The following is a 20866-nucleotide window of genomic DNA, read 5'->3' as shown; positions in this document are numbered from 1 at the left end:
ACTAAATGTTCAGCTAATGCTAGCATCCAGAGGCGAATGTCAAGAAATCACAGATACATAAAGATATTTATTTAAAAAATCAAGCTCATTTTAGCTACAGAAAATCTGGAAAGACCGAATGTAATGTTTAGTTTTTAAACCAATCCTCTCTACGTCTGGGTATAAACTTAGTTGTAATAGAAAGCAAACATAGAAAAAAAGACTTGCACAGTCCAACTTAATTACTGTTCTTACCATTAAATTCTTTGAGGAAGTACTGACAGGTTTGACTAGTGTTCACATACCTGTCAAATGCAGTCCTTTACTTACATATACATTTTTCTTGAAAAACTTCAAGGCTCTCTTGTAACTACTGGCTTGTTATTGAAATACATCAATATAATCTGTGTAGTCTCTAGTCTTCTTCCCAGGTAATCAACTGCATGCAAGTCTCCTGAACTCCTCATAGTCCACAAAAACCTTGGAGAATCCATTTAACTACTGCACATACTTTAGTCCTCCAATCTATTGACTGGCAAGGTAGCGTTCATTTGCCTCCCAAGTCTTCTGTTGACTTGTTTTACACCTGCTTGTAATCCCTGAATAAAAGGGCCTCCTTTATGCAGAGAAGATATCATCAATTTTCTAAAGAGCAGAGCTAAATTCTTCTGAGATCCAATTTATTTTCTGTACCAGAACACACTTAGAGAACTATTTTAACTCTTCCAGGAGTGATCTGCTAGTAATCTCCATAACGCACTTTAATACAGAAAAATTTCTGACCATGTCCAAAGGGCTAAATCAAAAGTGGAGGCTCAGCTGCGTCTTTCCATCATAAAAGTACCAAAAAAAAAGTCAAATTCTACCCTTTAGTACTCTGGCCATTCAGGCTATTTTCCTTTCCTTCTCCCTTTAAACCCTTCCAGGCCTTGCAAACTCAGCTGGGAATATTGCTAGAGGAAAAGGAAGAAAGGAGAAAAGCTTCACTACGTTCCTCTTGTCCCAGAGTTTGATAATTTTTATAGTATTAAAAAATAAAAGCACGCCAATTCTTTATGCCATTCCTGCTAGCAGCTCCATTGCTTCTTTCACATAATACTGCATTGTGAGTTATAAGTCTTGAGTGTGGCACCTGAAAGGCTGGATCTAATAGTTTCGCTTATAGCATCCTTTCAAAGACTAAAAGGGTAATGGTTCAGGTATTTCATGAAGACTTATTAGGCAACCTAAAACAGGTAACAGCAGTAGAACAATTAGTTACATTCATCAAGATCACCTGAACAAATAAGGAACAGCATGTCAGAGGCATTTGTAGTAACATCAAAAAAGAATGTAAATGTCTCCATATGTAAGTGCAGAAGGCTTGTCAGACTTTCATGCCTTCAATGTTATATTTTCCTTTCATAGAATCATAGAATGATTTAGGTTGGAACGGACCCTAAAAAGCAGCTAGTTCCAGCCACCTTCCATGGGCAGGGACACCATCCCCTACATCAGGTTGCTCAAATGTGCTCATTCCACACTGTGAAAAGTTGCTAGCATAGAGTTATGTCTTTCAGTTCTGGAATCTAGCCAGGTTTTTTTGCAGTCAGGTGTCTCCTGGCCTACTAATAGCAGGAAAAAAAAAAAAAAAAAAAAAAAGAAGAAAAAAAAAGATTAACTACAATAAATCAATGATCCAGCAAAGGGGAGAAAAAATGCAAGTACACTGAAGAGAAACAGAATGTTAGCAGTCAGGACCTGACAGAGCTGGAATCAGTTAAAAGTGTTATTCATGAAACTTGCAGGTCTCCATATTTTCCTCCCTTTCTATAAGCGCAGTGATTAAGAACAGAAAATCAGTGTTAGCATTTCCAAGTTACAGCTCACCTTGTAGCAATTAAAAATATAATCTCTCCTGCATTGCACCTAATTAAAGGTGGACTAGGAAATGGAAATACACTTAATGGCAGTGCCAGTATTTTAGAGGCATCTGCCTGTACTGACGGGAGACACCAAGGTAAGAAAGTATTAGACAATCTACGCTGAAGTCCATGTTCACCACAGACTTCCTGTAAGACTGAGCAAGTCACTGTGCACTTCAGTTGCTTGTCTGCAAAGTGAGGATGTTGGGATTTCTCATCTCTCACAAATCTTCAATATTCTAGCTGGGGTCACATCAACAAAAAACTCCTATGGACAACCAGATTAAGTTTCAGAATGGCAGGCTGAAATTATTTTTTCCCCCCACATATGTCAGATTCACAATTTTTTAATCTCCTGGAACAAATATTAAATATACCTTTGAATTAAACTTTCTTATTAATAGGTTTGCAGTACTAACAGACTAATTATACATCTACCTTGCTTAATCTCAGTAACGGTTTCCATGAAAAACCTACTAAGTTCATGACACCTCCAGTCATATTTGCCTTAAAATTATGAAAGCACAACTAGCTATTCCGAAGTAGCTTATCACCTTAGTAACCTCACTAGGAAAGCAATTTTCATAAAGATAACTTTTTTTTTTTTTTTTTTTTTTTACAACTCAGTAGTTGGAGAGCAGTGCTAAAGCATTAATTCTAATGGTATTTATTTTCAAAGGTAGCTGACCAAGCTTAAAGTAGGATGCTCAGCTATCCCAATTATGTTAGTATGATTTGTGCTAAGTTATGTAGCTATCTTAAAATTCCATCTTAGTGGCTTTTTTAGCAGTACTGAACATCCACAACAACCAATTCAAGTAGCAATTGACTTGTTACCGACTTGCACAAGTCACATAGCGAATGAGTGTCAGACATGAGAAAACAGTTCAGAGGTCACTAATCTCACCACAGTCCAATGATATTCAGAATGACAAAGTGAACATAGATGCAACGCAAGTAGAATAAAGGGCACAAATACCTTCCTTATCAAAAAGGAGAAATAGCCGCAGGAGAAGTATCAATCTTAAACAAAGCACTGTGGAGACGTTCATGTGTGCGCATTTACTTTAATTAGTAAGTGGCTATCTGCTGTTCTAACAGAAAAGAAACTTCAACAAAATAGAATGAACCTGCATGACTCCCTTGGCAAGTACAAAGCAGAATAACATTCTTTTTAAAAAGGATAGAAAGATCAGCACAAAAAAGGCAAAGACAACAAGCATAAAAAATGCACCCTCAACAAAATATGGGACTAAACTACATGGTGGATATTACACAAATAATCATTTGAGAATACAGACACTTCCCCTGCACCAACAGCTCCAGAAGAATCACAGCAGGGATGTGCTTGCTATTATACGGGTGGCATCCCTTCTATTAAATATTTTTTCATTGGTTTTTATTTTTTAAACAGTAAAAAATCCTTCAATTATTGAAAAATGTTTTTACTTGCTAAGATCTTTGGGTAACTGTATTGGAGATGTAATTTAATACTGTATGAATTCTTCAGTTTATCATATTTATTCTCAATATACTTCCTTACGACTTTGTCATACTACAAAGATCATATTGTTTGGGAAAGAGCAGCTACACATGTACTAAACATCTCCAGTTCCAAAAGGCAGAGCAGCCACTGCTCACTCACTCCATTTCGGTATGAACTAGCCTGCCAGTGTAAGGTGCATGAACTTGAGAACTTTGGCCTTGCCTTTTCTGCCTATACCATCACATCGTGAGAGATCCTGTTTGCTTGATTGATTGCTTTTTGAACTTCACACCGTAAAGTAGAAGCACTACTTCCACATTCTGTTTCTAGTTTTTGTTCTTCTTGGTCTTGATTCAAGAATTCTAATGCTTCAATTTACACCTCTGTAGGGAATTTTAGTATTCTTCTCCCATTTTTCTTATTTGGATGCCTTTTAAACCTGAAACATTTACTACAATATGAATTGCTTCTATTGTCATCCACGGTGGATTCTGTCTGTGCTTGGGGTAAAACAATGAAACCAGTACTGTCTTCTCCCTGTAGCGAGTGGCCCTAATGTTTGACTTTCAAGGCGTAATGGGACGGCTGGAGACATCTGTTTGACACAGGCTCTTGAACTTCATTCAGGAATTACAAAGGGGAAGGATGAGCAGAGAGGTTGAGGGGAACATTCCTAGGAGTGACTGTGGAATATACAGTTAACTTCATTTACTTGTAGTACACGGAATTATCCCTGTCAGTAGGGTTTGCAAGCTCAGAAACAGCACCTGGAAGGGCTCTGACAAGAAAAAAGAAAAACAGTGAAGAAAAAAGTTGACTTTCAGGTTGACTCATGCAATTTGCCAAGACTTAAGCGCAATGGGAGCACTGGAATTGAGAACAAGTGCAATTGCATTTCTTCTTTTAGGAGGGGGTAGTTCCTACCTAGTGCCTGAGGAAATTAGAGAATGTAATGACGCCTCAGTGCCAAAAGGCCCCAAAAAGTATATGCACAGCAGGGATGGTGAGGGGAATCAATTGACTTAATCTGACTTTAATTAATTCCATAATGAGCATATAATTTCACCCTTCTGCAGTATGGAACATATTAATTATGAGTACAAAGAATAAACCCAATAAAAACAAAGCAAAATTAGAACTGTAATTTCCTTTCCCATACTGCTAAATGGAGAAGGAAAAACAAGGCAGCACTAGCCCACAGGTTTCTAGCTTGTGCCTGACTGAAAACAAAAACATACCAAAAATCCCAACATAATTAGCTAAGCATACAGTACATTTTTCTAATTTAAACCTTTCCAGTTGTTTTGATTTTTATGGAAACATATTATTTCATTAGCCCCAAAAAACCTCGCATTTCAGCCCTTGCTTAAAGCATCAGTAATAAGATGCAAAAGGCCTGTATCATGAAAATTGAAGATTACAATATGAAAATATTTTAAAAGTTCTTAATAGTTTGGTACAGGTTAAGGTATGAGAGAGCAGAGCTGGCTAACTGAATATTCACCCAACCCTGCCAGACCTAGAAAGAACATAATCTTCAAGTATCTTATTCTTGTTGAATTGTTTAAGCCAACATTGTTAAAAAAGACCAAAACAGGCACTATTTCCAGACAACATGTGACCGGTTACATTATAATGTATTGTATCAAGGAACACATGCCATGGTGCATTTCCAGTGCCCAGCATAGCAGTAGTGCCCAGCGCAAGAGGCAGTGGGCGCAACCTGGAACAGGTTTAAGTTCCATCTAAAGATCAGGAAGCATTTCTGTACTGTGCATGTCACGGAGCACTGGCACAAGTTGCCCACAGAAGCTGTGGAGTCTCTCTCCTTGGAGATCTTCATAAGCTGCCTGGACATGGTCCTGGGCAACCTGTTCTGCGCGGCCATGCTTGAGCAGGGGTTGGACCAGATGAACCCAGAGGTTCCTGCCAGCCTTAAGCGTTCTGTGGTTCTGTGGTTTCCTTCTCCATCCTTTATAGACTTCTGCTCTTTCACCGACTCATTGCTTATGGTAACCAACATACTTTTTTGCTCTGCTTCTTCAGTTTTCACGTAGATTTAAACAAGGATGCCTAAGCTCTGGACAATGTAGTGTGGATTCTGCTGGAATGGATCACTGATTCAGCTGTGCAGCTCTATGAATAAATTCCCACAGATGGTGTGAAGAGTCAGGTGTGAAGAGTCAGATGCTATCTCCTGTATAAATTCACTGCATTATTACTAACTAATAAATGTCACCTGAAATATCACCAAGGAGCAGAAAACCTTTCTAGCATGAAGTCATCTGTCAGCCTGTGCACTACTGTGAAAAATTCTGGTCACCTACGTAGTAGCTACTCAAAGCTCTGCAGTAACAACTAGGACAGAAATCAGCCTTCACAAATTAGTTTACCTGTGGCAATGCTAACATCCTGCCAAGTCATAACAGGTTTTTTCCTCAGCACAATTCTCCTTTTTCACAGCTGTCCCACAAGTGAAGATATATTGCTAGTTTTCGGTAAGACAGTTATGATAGGCAGCACCACAGTCCAATTCAGCAAAAAGGAAGAATACATACACATTTGCCAATTTGTCCCAACATCCAGCAGTGAATAAGTGAATGATTTCTCATGTCTCCATTAATCTCAGATGTGTTACTGTGCATTCTACATGAAGATTAAGAAGCCGTTTTTGCTAGCAAAAGTACTGCAAAATATTAGAAGAAGACACTGCAATAAGTTTAATCAAAAGTATATAATCACTCATGGGTTTTTATTTTCTCAAAGGTGACAAATCTGTTTGGAGCTTTCACTTTGCCATTAGGGAAAGGAGGGGAATGCTCATTTCCTCAAAGCTACACTGCTTTGCTTTTGACCTAAAGGAATTATGTTGTCAAGAATTATAATGATGCAACAGCACTTTGCTTCTTCTGTATCTGGAGGAAAGAAAAGGGACATAAGGAAAAAAAAAAAAAAGAAAAAAGCATGCAAGAAAGCAAAAGAAGCAGAACTAGCTAACAAAATGAAATTAGGAGATAAGGCAAATAAATTAACGTATCTGCAAGACTTGCCTTGCTAGTGTGCAAAGGTTTGATTCTGTTTGCTGGGTTGGGAGAGGGTGAGAGCTACACTTGGTGTTTTTTTTGGAACATTCACCACACAATAGCAGACATTGCTGTCACCTAGTATGGGATATATTGAATCCAAGTGACACAGCTGACAAAAAGAGTTATGTAGTTTCATGAGCTTGTGTACTTTATTGCTCACATTAGTTCCTGGGAAAGAGAAAGAGGGATCTCAATGGGCTGTAAATCTTCACTGACACTCCTCATGATACTGTCTCCTTGTATTAGGGAAAGTGAAGGTGACATGCGGTACCTGCCTATCATGAGTATGGCCAGCAAGAGATGTTTCTGATGCTCTGCTGTCTGACACATATCGCAGCAGACAACCAGAATCCAAGAGTGGACTGCAGAGAAGGCAATTTGGCAGTACAGCTTCTCAGAGACATTTTCATTCTTGTTACTCACATTCCTGTAGGAAGTCAAGGAATGTCAGCTGAGGGAAAGGTTTTGAATTCTCCGCAGAGTCCTACTAAAACAAAAGGGCTTGGACTCAAAAATAAATAAAATAAATAAATAAATAAATAAATAAATATGAATAAACCTCATTGTCCTCCTCTTTGCTCAAGCAATCTGAAAAAGCTGCTGAGAACTGCACAAATTGGCTCTATTTGACTTGCCTTGCAGTGGCAGATCTAACAGCTGCCAAGTCACAATGCTGCCTCCCACCAGTTGTCATGCTGTCAATGAGTATATGTGTCAGAAGGTGTAAGGTAGGCTGGTTTACCCACAATGGGGACATCATGAAGGCATCCGCCTACCACAGTGTGATGAGCTGTGGCTAGATCAGGCTAGTTCACAGGGACACATATCTGCTGGTTCCTAAGCCTGCTGAGTCAGATCAGGCTGCATTTAGATGGTTTGGAGTTTCTCTGCTTTCCTTTGTTATTCTTGCAGTCTGATGCTCTCATTCCCAACTGACTGCAAAACTGATGCAGATTGAAAAATAACAAGAAAAAGACACAAAAAGCACATTTCACCATTAGCAAGTTTGACAGCTACCTGTCATGAACCAGTGTCTCTGATGCCACAGAACATACTTGTGCCACTATATCCATATCTGACAGACAGTGCCATAGTTTTATTTCTGGTCTCAAGCGTCCTGGCTTAGAGTGAGTTAGTTTAGAAGGACTCAAACTGAGTAAATGCAGTGCTACCCAAACTGCTTTGTACTCAGGCACCAAAGTAAGCATCTTCCTGTTAGTTTGTGGGCCTGGGAAAACTGCTTGCTCCAGCAACGATAAATTGCTGGAGCAAGTAAAGACATACCTTACTTCTTATGATGCAAGACCTAGAGGTCCAGAGGAAAGACCTAGCAAAGCAGGAAATTAAGAATTATAAAAATGTGTAGACCATAGTGTCATGTGAGATGGAATTGATTTTAAATGATTGGCCTCTCACACAACAGTTATCATTTTTGTTATTTCCATTTCAGAAAGGGCTGTTTGACTACTGCGTTACTAATGCCATTAGCACTGCTGCTGGAGTGTAGTCATGCAGATTCTGCATAAGGTTTCATACACGTATGGCATTACAAGCATGACAATTTGACATCTGTTTAATTTAAAGCATATTTACAAGAGATTACACAAACCAGGAGAGTTTATCCATCTTTCTTTCAAAGATTAGATTTGTTAGGCAAAACCAAGAATACATGTATCCAGTGCATTGCAAACAGCTGTCACTTGTTTCAACAAGTCAGCATAGAGTTGTTTTCTGACACTGTTTGCTTAAGCCTTCTATGACTGTATAAGACTGCTGAAAATAAGCTAACTAATTACAATCTATGTGCAATGCAGAGTTCTCACCTAGAAGACACAGTACCAAAGGAAAAGCAGCTTTGTATTTCTGTTTAGCATAATAGACTGCAATAATAGTAAGACCTCCAAGTTCTGTTTAGGACCATTCAAAGTAATTTATAAAGTCATTCCCATAGTTCCTCTTTTTGCAGGGTTGAAACTGAGGCACTACAGTCATCTTATTAGGATTATTGATACAGACAGGAATAGATCAACTCCTTAGACCCAATGAACTACAGCACTACATTTCCATTATTCAATGTAAATTTGTTGACAAACCTCAGCCTTCAAAGTTCTACCCAGAGTAGCTAAGTCACAGTATCAGGACGGTTATCTAAAACATGGATAAGCCTTGTGGAGTCAGGGAAAATCAAGTTAAATAACTACCTGAGTACTTACAGAATATCCTGTTTCTGAACCTTTGCAGAAAAGGACATCACTGTTTTTTATGATTAGTTTCACATAAGCTGAATTTCAGATACTTTTAAATGATATAGTTGTTTTTTTAAAAAAATGTATGAAACTTGTTAAAAAGAAACAATTGCATTGCTTCACCACTTATGTCATGCAAATATATCTCCTATTAATTAAGTATGCAGCCACCTCAAAGTGTTAATGAACTTATTGTTGCATTTTCATTTACAAGATAAAGAACTATCACCCCCATTTTACAGACATGATTCCACACTAGAAAGATTACCTGACTTGCATATGTTAATCCATATGCAAGAGGAGGCAGATCAAGTAATTGCTCAGCTAGAGACTGTGCTGTGCTTGGAGAGGAATTCTAGAAATACGAATCAGGGATCACAAAACAGGTTTCCATGGTACACTAAACTCCCCTAACCACCATCCACACTGTTTTCCTTCTACGCGACATCTTTTCCACTCCTTCCAGCTTTCTGTTTTAAGTTAATTAATAAATTAATGACCTCAACATATTTCTTGCTGTAGAGAGTAGAAAAGGAGCTCCTGAATGAAGCTAGCAACAGCAGCCTGCACATATTGAAGTCCGGAGAGCTAGGATTTTGAAGGGAAAGATGAACAGGAGATAGAGTAATGAAGGTGAGAAGGAGTAAAGGACCGAGAGAGCTCACAGTGCAAACTCTAAACGTGACAAACGAAAAGGAGGTGAAATGTGGTGAAAACGTAGTATGTCTGTGATTCTCTTTAAACCAATTTGCTTGTCTCGGTGACTAATGTTAGCTGTCTGCCAGCAATGGTGGAAGTTTTCAAGTCCAGCTAAACTTTTCCTATACTACTTTTTCGTTGCAATGCTATACATAGCAAAATTTTGACTTTATATTAAGGCTAAGGCAAGCAGTGCACAATATTACTTTGCAGCCTTCATACTAGGTCAATTGAAGTCCTACCCAAGAGACAGTCACATACACCGTCATTATACTTCTCAACTTGGAGCACTCAGTCATGTTCAGGAAAATCCTTATAGGAGAACACAGAACTAACTATGCTTTGTGCTTTATTCTTGATCTGTGATTTGGGATATTACAGAACATATTCCAGGCATGCTTTCAACAGACTCACACAGGCTTTACTTTATATAGTTACTGCATGTATATTTTATGTACATATAGCTATACAGTGGTGAATAATTCAAGGAGCTGGATACACTTATAACAAGGGAGATGTGATGTTCTCATTTGATCTGCTCTGGTAAAATTATTTTCCATCACAAAATTTACACCAATGATGTGCATTTTAAATATTTAATACTATCAGAGACATCTACATGTATTTTCCTCTGAAAAGTACTTAATTGTATCACTTTAAAATGAAGCTAAAGCCAAAATTGTTTAAATTGGGTTTAACATAGGCTAGGCAATTCTTGCAAAAGTAGATGCTTTTTTTGGTATCCTGTACAAACTGTATACTCCATGCACTTTTAAGTTCAAGCCCAGTTATAAGAATAGGCCCACAAAAAGAACATTATTAAGCTCTCTATTTACTCAGTGATTCTATGTATAGTTTGTCTGGATTTAGAAGTTAGAAGATGCAGGCAGACATGCACACATATACACACCTGTATAATTAATTGCTGCAAATTCTGTACAAACACATGGTTCTTTTTTTCTTCTATTCTCTCCAAAGTAATAACAAAATGGAATACTATTTTGCTGAAAATTCATGAAACAGGAGGTGAAACAGCAGAATCTCCCCCATGGAATTAAGAATCAATGTATTTGATATTAGTATTTGATACATTAATTGATATCTCTATTCAGCAATCTGATAGGACTTTATAGACAACTAAAGAAAAAGAGCTTGTAAGGTACGCATGCAAATCTGAATTCTTACTGGCTATGTTTCCAGTTAGTTAGTCTGAGTCAGCTCTGGTCCAGAAGCTATATTGAGCCATGTTAGCATAACACCCTAGCCAGAATATGCATTTCTTCTGATGTCTTCTAACAGGGTATTTAAAGATTGTCAATGAGCTATATTTGCTCAGACACTGCACTACATATGACTCCTCGATGAAAGTTACATTAAATATATCCACTTTGACTTGTGAGCAGAACAAACTATTGCAAGTACATTTGTAAATGTAAATCTGCATAGTTTTGTAGGATCAAATTAAAAGCATTCATTATGTTCCTGTAACCTAAGCTGCATACAACAGACAATGGAGTTCTATCAAGTGTCTGCTACAATATTGCTAGATCTTCTGGTTGTGTGATAATGACTCTTTCTAGGATGCTACCCAGTTTAGTTTAAAAACAAAAAGTGAGGAATATTTCCTGCATGGTTACTTCTCTAGTAAAACTTTTACACCAATGCCATAAAAGCTAAACAGCCCGAAGCGTTAGGTCCTTTATTCATGTAGTGGATATATTAAAAGCATTTCTATCAGAAATAGGTCTCACATTGCAACGCGTGCTTACTAACAGAGAGCCATTTTCAACGGAGACAGAAGATAAATGAATACTACCAGCAATCAAAAGAACAATCTCCCTGTGCCTAACAAAAGTTACAAGAGTCTTTCGAGAGAAATCATTATACAAGGCAGTCATTTGGTCAGATTCTCTACGATCATAGTAAAGACTAGCTCCTTATTGCACCTGGCATTTCACAGAACCAGAAGAGCAACACTGACTGCATCTCATCCCTTGCATCTTCTGCAAGTCTTCCATTGCACCCTTTACATTTTACCTGTGCTGCCTATACACAGCCCTTCCTTTTTCCCTCAGTATTGCAAACAGTGAAAATGTGTAATCATGCTTTCATAGAATGAAGGTCTTTCTCTGAAGTTACTAGAAGTATCAACACACAGAAAATTTTAGGCCCCAGCATAGCTGAAGTAAATAGCTACACAGACTCAGTACAACCCACACACCCCAGTACACATACAGACAACTCTCTTGAAAACTACCAAGTGCTTAGTTAGAAATGACCTACCAACTAAACACAAAAAGTGCTATTGAAGCATACAACACTTTTCCTAAGTGTAGGAAGGTATCATTCCAGAAGTTACACTTCTTGTTGTTATCTGATTTTAAGAGACCACAGAGATAAAAGCCTTAAAGTTTTCTACTGTCAAAAAGTTTCTATGGTTGGGAAGGTTCCTTGATATACAGGCTAGATCTTTATCCTAAATCTCTATTACTCTTATCTAATCCTCATTAAACCACAATAGATAATTCCTCGTGTACTTTGGTGTAGAGAGTATCTGTACATGGCTTATCTTTTAACCAGTCTATTTTGTATAGCCTCCTTTTATCTTTCTTCCTCAGTCTAATTTAACCATTCCACACTTCCTCCACAATGCTGACTGAAAAGGCCTGAAGCTCAAAAGATTTCTGTTGATGCAGTTGGCATGTGGATCAGGTGTATGACTTCCTTGGAAAATGTAAAAGAACTACTCTTTTCTGTCACTATAACCCATCCCCAAGGTACCAAGAAAGTAAGTTTACGGGATGCTTCTTCTTTTCTTCTTAATACCTTCCGCCGGGCTTCCATCCTTCACTGAAATTAGTGTTCCAGACAAATATTAAACTGTTATGCTTTGCTTAAAACACACAAACAAATAAATTAATAATAATAAAATCAGTATCTTGTTTTGTTCATCAAAAAAATGATATATTTGCAAATTGACCGCCACCAAATACCACCTCATTCTCCTGAGATAAGATTGAAACAACATGGCTGGAGACACAAATCCGATCTGCAAGTGGAGTATGTATATCTAGGCACTTTATAAACAGAGAGAATAACTGCAAAGAGGCAGAATGTCATATTAAACCTCGGAAGTTGTTACAATTCACCCCCTTTCCTTCCAGAAAAAAAAGGGGAAAAAACAAGTCACTGTCTCAGAAGTATTAAGTGCTGTTGGAACATGGTTGTTGCTCTCCAAGAGTACTGCAGAACTAACACAACCAACTGCTTGGCTAAGGAAACAACCCAGTACAAGAGACACCAAAGGAACCTGCCTGTCTGAAGCCCCAGCTGCTGCTCCCCATTACCCACCGTGTGTTCCCCCAGCCAGCACCCAGAGGGGTGGCAGTACCCAGGCCCTGCTCACATCGGGCTGTGCAGCCCTGGGCAGCTGCAGGTCCCATGTGGGGCTGCGCAGGGCCCCTGGACACAAGAGCCCCCGGGTGCCCTGACAACTTCCTTAGCTCCTCTCTATGCCAGCTTCCCTCTTCAGAAGATGACTATACTTACACAGTCTCAGAACCATGGATGAAAACAGCTCAGTAACTTTCCTTATTACATTCCACTTCAATAAGTTGCTGTCATTAATTAGAAAAACAAAAATTATTGCTAATGTGTTGTACACTAATAAACACCAGGGCAAAATTCCTTCCTTCATTCTGCAGTCTTTATTATAATACTCGTAATTTTAAATTTGCATGTCCCTCCAAGCATGTAGAATTCAGCCACTTATGGAGGGAGAGGCTGGAAATCATCCAGCAAATAGCAGAATTATTCCACAATTAGGGAAGAAACAATTAGGTCAAGAGCAGTTGGACAGGGTCCTACTATGTCTTGGCAACAACAACAACAAATGGAAAAAAGGGAAGAAAAGGCTTTGAAACCCAGACCCAAGTTTTCCTGCTATAATCAGACTGAGTTGTCACTATTTTCACTCTTTTGCCATTGTTCTGGTGGGTTCACGAAGGCTGAGCACCTTACACATTTTCTGGTCTCTACATTTAACATTATAGGTGAAGAAAATCAAGTTTAAGAGCAAAAAATGACTGACACAAAATTAATGTCTCTTATTTGATTTGTCTGCATGTCTTAAGACATTTGATTTCATCATCTATCATTAAAAATATCTGCATGAATTTTCATTATGGCAGAAGGTTGTTCCCTATGACCTCTGTTGCCTATGACAGTACAATAGATTTTTTAAGGCTGCCACTGCTACTGCGTAATAACAGAAAGACTCTTCTAGAAAGACCACATGGGATACTGTCAGCTACTCTCTCAATAAACCTGTGGGAGAACATATATCCATTATTTATGCCTCATAAAACTTCCCAGAATTTCTGTTGCAAATACGTGGTAATTGTGTTTGGTAAATCCCAGTGGCAAAGTCTGTCCTTTCACAACTCCACAATGCACACACTATTCAATAGTCCGCATCTCCATATCACAAGCTATGTTAACAGCTGGAAAAATGGTCAAAGATCTGCCCTCCCTTCCCAGGCCATCAATGAGGCCTCTGTCCTAGTCTTGCATAATGTGGCCAGAAATATAATTGGATACGTAGCAATTTGAAGAGCCTTGAATTGTGCAGAAAGATTGGAAAGATTCCAGGCAGCTGGAACAGCAAATGTAGTAGGGGTGAAAGATGCTACATCAGATCCCCACGATGTGACAGGGTCATTTTTCATATTTTGTTTTTCATTTATGCAGGTGAAGCAAATGTTACCCTGTGGGAACTGTGCAGTTAAATAAGGTACATTTAGTAAAAGTTTTAGAAGTACCAGATGGAGAAGGACCAGAAGGTAGTAGTCACTCAACAGTATCAGAGAATGAGGACATAGCTTATTCTCAAGTGCCCCTCTAACAGTTTTATTCCTAAGGTGACTCAGGCAACTCCACAGGAAATGAGAGGATGTAAGCTTTTTTCCAATACAGTTGTTTTTGGCAAGCAAAATGCTACCACTTTAAAATTCAAGAAAAATGTACCTCTGTTTTAAAAGAATATTAAGAGACAACTAGGCATACAAGTGGGGAAGAAGAATTTGATACTCACTGAAAGAAACAGCTGATGGAGAGGAGCACTCAGGGATCAGAAAAAAAAAAGAAAAAACAAAAACAAACAAACAAACAAACAAAAAAAAACATTCTGTAAGTGAGGCCAGATCCTGTAAAAAATAAAACAATAATCAAGCATCAGGCATGAACATATCAACTGACATACAGAGATAGGGAGAATCAGATGATTTTTTTTCCAGGCTCCATCACTGAGGTTGCATACCTGCGCCCAAGAGAGAAACTCTTGACAGCGTGGGCAAAAGGAGGAAACAGGAATTGGCAAGAAGAAAGCAACAGGTACAGGTATCTTGGTTATGGAAGAACTCATAGCTACAGTACATTTCTTTCTAGTGAGAAGTAATGGAGAGGTATAATTAAACCTCAAAGGCATTTTTTTGTCTTGTGCAATTTTTCTTTGAGTAGAAAACAAGCTTTGAGGCTGCCCCAATACACTTTTACATTTGCTATAGCTACAAATGCAAAGACAACAGATGAAGACACAGCATTGATTTGTTCTTCGGTTTTATGAGAGGAGGCGCATTAATATTCACCGGGGACAAAGCACTGACCAGAAAAGAAAAAAAATAAATAAATAAAAGGAAAAGAAAAGGAAAAGCTGTCATTTCTATACTTAAAGGAATAAGGGAAAATATTATCAGGAATTGCAGATTTTTACTTCAAATGATCAGCTGAAGCACTCTGCCTTGCCTATGAATATGTGCATTTGCATGAATAGCAGCTGCTTGCTAGCTTTCATGTGGGGAAAAATTGCTAGGAGTGCTCAAAGTGATGCAAAAGAGCTAAAACAGAATTCAAGTAAGTTATGTGTAAATTAGGTTTTAAATGCTGTGAATGCTTGATTCTAAAATCAGCAGCAGTACAACAGAAGTATTTGCACTTTATTTTTTGTGGGAATTTTTGTGCATTTGGGATGACCACCACACATTACTTCTTAGTTAACTGTGTAAAAAGCATTTTAAGAAGCATGTTAGCATCCCATTTTCTCTAAGGTGAAGCAAGTTTCACAACACAGAAATCTCACATTGCAGCAGCCTTTCTTGTTACACAGCTTCCCTTCCAAATCCAAGAATCACATCACCAGTTAGGAAGGCACAGACACCTCTTTCCTGGAGGGAAGCAACTGTTAAACTGCACATAACCACACAACGTTTTACCTCAGCAGAGATCTTCTACAACTGATATAAAACATTGGCCCGATTCATACCAATACAGTGCCATAACGTTGTGGCCTTTGAGGATCAGGATTGCACACTCAAAATCACTCAGAGCACACAACAGTCCTTCCAGCTACATGTTTTCTGTGGGTGCATCAATCCAGGGCAGCCTGGGATCACACCTCACGCTCTTCCCATTTTTTTTGTTAGAAGGGGACCCAAAGAAAGACCTCTTTCTCTCCTCTTTCTTTGTGCCCTGGTTTCTGTGAGAGGAATGCCAGGGCCATAGACTGTACTGACAAGTGGGAGACAGAAGTCCCAGACTGCAGAGCCTTGCACTTGCACATGCTAAATGCAGCCCTCAGTAATTTGAACGTGCCTTGAGTCAGGTCCTTTGAGGACACCTTTGCACATGAATCTCGTCCTTTTTCCTTTTCATTCACACGCTGTATGAACATTTCTAAAAATGGTGATAAATAATACTGGTCCTGAAGTCAAGTCAAAAGACATATTTTTAAAAGTCTCTCTTTTCTCAGCACAAAAAGAAATTTTGTACAAAATATTTTTAATTTTCAAAAAAGTCAAACAAACCAAAACTACCTTCGGAAAGAGCTATAATTTCAGAAAAATATATTAATTATATTACATTATATGTATTGTAATATATTAAATATTGTATATGTATATTAAATATATTTTTAATAATATTTCAGAAAATAAATTCAGAATTTCAGGAAAACAGGCTTTATATTATCTCAAAGATAAGTCCTGAATTTTAAACTGTTACTCTTGCTGTCTTCAGGGGTTTATTTTTATGTATACACAGTTAGAAGAGAATCCATGGGACACTATTCCCCATTTGTGATTTATCCTGTAGCTTTTAAGCTATTCTTTTATGCTTTCACTACAGCTAAATGAATGCAGCAATTATTTAATTTCACTTTTGTTCCTGTTGCATTTCCTCTTTGTGTTTATTATTATTATTACCTTATTTATTTGTTTGTTTATTTATTTGCTTCAGGAAACAGTTTACCAACTTTGGGAATTAGAGAAATAGCTGAGGAGGTTCTTTCAGCTGTGCATAGATGTAGCATCAAAAGGATATTATCACTGAATAATGTTGCCAGAAGGAGAATACTATTTACAGACCCTCTGGTCCTCTAACACTGTAATGATAAGAAATGTCACTGTGGCATATTGTGCTGAATAATAAACACTCCCTACCTAACCCCTTTTAAAGTGCAAGGTGCTGGAGCTGCTAGTTATCATTAGAAAGGAAAAAGACATTCTGCTCTTTCTTCTTGGAAATGCACTGAAAATCTTCCTGCTAATTTTATCTGTGGTGGAGCAAAGAGTAGAAACTTCTCACAATATCTATATTAGGCATATGAAATATAGTTTGTCCATTGTAATTAAACAAGTTCTAAATATAACCCACTTTAATTCCAGAAACTAATTTAAAATGAAATTAGTTAATATTGCTGTGTGACATCATTAAATAAATTGTTCATGTAAAATGGCAAAAAGCCCGATAGGAAATGTGGTGTGTGTTTACTGGGATCCCTCCGTGTTCTTGATGGTGATCAGAACAAAAGCATTCTGCATGCAAACAAAAATACCTGCTGGAAACCTTTTTGTCCTTTCCAGCATAGTCTTGTCTATATTGAAAGCTATAATAGCTTTGTAGGCAGGCTAATAAACTCTCAAGTTATCTTGATAAAACTCTCGCTTCTTCTAGTATAAGTTTTTCTTTTTGTTTGTTTTTCCAGTTTAGTTTGCACTACTTTGGGAGCACCCTAAACCCTAAACTACGGTGCCTGTACAGCAGATAAACCTTACCGTGAATGACTTACTGATGCCACAGTGGAGTCACAATTCTAATGCTGTCGCAATTCTAAGTACATATTGCATGAAATTACACCAAAGGTAATCCATTCTGATATCATCACATGGATCACCACATCACCAGTCAGTCACTTTGTCACACATATGAAACTTGCAGCTGCAACTGAAGTCCTATGCAATGGTCTCATAAATGTTATGTTTTTGCTAGTTCCTGCTTTTCTTCATTGGTCTGGATTGTGACTGCACACCTCTCCCCTATCCGGATTCTGTCCCAGAGTTGATATCAAGCTATTTGCCTAATTCCTCTATCCTAGCAGTGTTTCTCTCTCTGCTTGTGGATTTGAAGAGGGTAAAGGGTTGATGAAAAGACCTAATCTGAAGATGGAGATGAAGGCATTCTGCCAAAGCTGCCTTGCACGGGAGTCGGTACAATGGATGGAGCTCACCATATGCAGTTCTGAGTCCAGCCAGGGCACTGTTTAATTTCATAGCTGCAATTGGGCCAGTTTAATATTTCATAAATACAAACCCTGACTTTGGTTGCTGCCAGTATCCGCTTTTTTTCTACTGCTTTTTTCTTGTTTATGTTTTTACATTTATCCAAAGACAACACCATAGAGCAAGAATTCCTTATTAACATTGCTCATACAAACTCATTTTTCTACTAACATGATATTAGAGCAACAGAACACAGACAAATAGGAATTCAATAGGGTGTAGATATACTCCCACTTGTGTAAAACAAAGGTATGTTCATTGTTCTTTGAAATATGGTTTTTTTTCTGTTCAGAGATTATACAAGCATTTGTATAAGCAATACAACCACAGTGAATGCAATTTTCTGTTTTGTACATTGTCATATGCACAGCTTGGAAATTAACTTTACTTCAGTTTAATTACACAAATGTATGTGGAAGTGAGCTCAAGAGGAGAAGGTGGCACATGAATAATATAAATTCATATGAAAATATGAGTTAAAATTTGTGGGAAATTTATTTGCATTATTGGCTCAGCTCTGTTTAGCACAGAAGCCATTCTTGAATACCCCTAATCACTGTTTTGTGAAGATAATTATTTTTCTTACCAAAATAATACACTGCTTGATATCCTGTCATATTTCACACTTCATTTTGCATTTATTGAGGTAATAAATATGAGGCAAATTAGAAAGAATTCTAAGAAAAACTATGATTTGGGGTGACAGGAAAGGTAATATTTTTCTGAAGAAAATTTATTACAAGAACGGGCAAATTCAGAGTTTGACTTCAGGCATCCTAGAGAGAACATTATCTGAAGTAGTCATCTGAAAGTACTTCTAAATGAAGTAGTATGAAGGCCTTTAGCTGGCTGTTATGCTGGAAGTGGCTGTTATGCAGAGAATGACAGGCTAGAAGTGTCTAAGAGAAGGGAATACAAGTTTGAAGTGTTCCCAAAAAACTTATTGCAATTCATGGGATGAAACTGAGTTTAGACAAGCTTAGGTATGTTATTGAGAAACTCATCATAACTATGTGAGGAAGTGTGAAGAAGTCTCTCCCAGAGAAAGGACGGAAGTTTCATCATTTGGGTGCCTAAACATAGATACAGAAAACACTGAAATTCTTTTAAATGAATGGGGAATAAACTGGGAGGCCAATAGAGAAAAAAAAAAAAAAAAAGAAAGAAAGAAAAAAAAACTTTGCACAGCCAAAAAATAACCAAGAAACAAATATTACTAAGGAAAAACATCTTTGCTTAAGGAGTTAGGCTGTCTGAAAGTGAATGTAGCATATATGATTCCTGAATGGAAATGACTGCATGATCTCAAGAGGTCCCTGCCAGCCTAAAAATTCTGGGATTTGGGGACTTTAATCCTTCTCTGTGGACATGCATTTTACTTTGGAGATTCAGTAGGACACTTTGCTCTATCATGGAAAATAAGTTATGATCATTTAGTCACATGGAGAATTAAACACTGACATAAATCTCTACCTAACTGCTCATGCATGAAAGAAGGCTATAAATAGCCACTAGAGGATTAAAATAGGAACTTGGGTGAATCTTAAGCAATACTTTTTTTTTTTTTCTTTACAGAAGTTAAAGTCACAGTAGCTCATTTTATTTTCCATCATTTCTATGGATACAAATGAAGCATAGGAAAACGGTCATTTTGAATTACTGTCTCTAAACACTTGAGCCACATTTTGGCATGACATTAGGGATAGACTTTATCAAAGCCCTGAGTGCACCAGCAGGGTCTAATTGCCCTGACCAGCCTGTATCCACTTGCTTCTTCAGTCCTCCTGTGCAACCTTCTCTCTTCTACCTTCACAATGTGTGGGATCAAGCTGCCTCTGTTACAGGTCTGTCTGACTACTGGGCACCTTGAAGCAGGCTCCTGTGAAAACAGCTAAGATGTGAGAAAGAGAGGTGAGAAGCCCCATCTGGGTCCCCCGTCTGTGTACTCTTTGCCTCGAGTGCTGCACCTGGGCTCATGCCTTGGCCCTTGGTCCCTGCCTGAGCTACACTGGAGGTATGCCATGCCTGTCCAGGGACCTTGCCAGTCCTGGCCTTGCTTTGTTGACACAGCTCCCTGGCGAGATGCTGAACCCCTGTAGGACAGTGCCCTTGTCAGGGAGGTCTCTGTCCTGCCTTGCTGTTAGCTCACCTTCCTTTGTGGGGAAGCCCTCTTGCTGCTCCCTTGTTGGTCTTGTGATGAACACAATAAAAGCAAAAGAAATCTAGGAATTAGATATATGTCTTTGTTAAATGGTAGACTTCCAGAAGAGTTAAGTATCATTACAGTTAATGTTAGTTAATGTTGAGTCATTCCAAAGTCTGGTATTTTGATTCCAAAATTTTTGGCCAACTATTTTGAAAGAATTGAGATTCCTTCTTCCATTCATTTTCTAGACTGTAACATGTACTCTTACTAGCTAAACAGATGGTATTTTATATTTTCAGAGGTTCTAGCTGGAGGCTAAAATTACTCTTGCTCATGGAAAGTAAGTAAGCACTTTGAAGTCCATAGAATCACAAAGGAATCCTATAAATGGAATGTATGGTACAATCACAGCCATTAAAGAACTATGTAGAAAGTTCACAGATTCATCTACTTTTCCAGGAAACCTAAAGTCATTCCTTCTTAATTTGATTAACTGGTTAAATTATGTATTAGACAAAGAGATTTTTTTGGTTTTGATGTATTTTAACTGCAAGGTTTTGAGGTAATTAGAAGGTTTTGTTGAACAGCGCCATAAAAATTAAATGCATTCTTATTAAACTGTTACCTCCAGTGCTATCTACTGAAAGCTTGATAGGGATATTTTCATGAATCTCCCTGTAGGTTTCCAATTGACAATGAATCACAGTG

General features: G+C 38.0%; 1 long non-coding RNA gene across 1 annotated transcript; it reads left to right on the top strand.

The window, feature by feature from the left end:
- Window positions 1-1938: 1938 nt before the first annotated feature.
- LOC308195288 lies at window positions 1939-6358 on the top strand. Its single transcript, XR_013951397.1, has 2 exons — window positions 1939-1978; window positions 5416-6358. It is a non-coding gene; the product is annotated as an uncharacterized lncRNA (long non-coding RNA).
- Window positions 6359-20866: the final 14508 nt, after the last annotated feature.

The sequence above is a fragment of the Anser brachyrhynchus genome, assembly GCF_964034855.1.
Source record: "Anser brachyrhynchus genome assembly, chromosome: 5".
NCBI classification, from domain to species: Eukaryota; Metazoa; Chordata; class Aves; order Anseriformes; family Anatidae; genus Anser; species Anser brachyrhynchus.
Note: the sequence above shows the minus strand (reverse complement) of the source record. Positions and strands in the feature narration are given on the sequence as shown.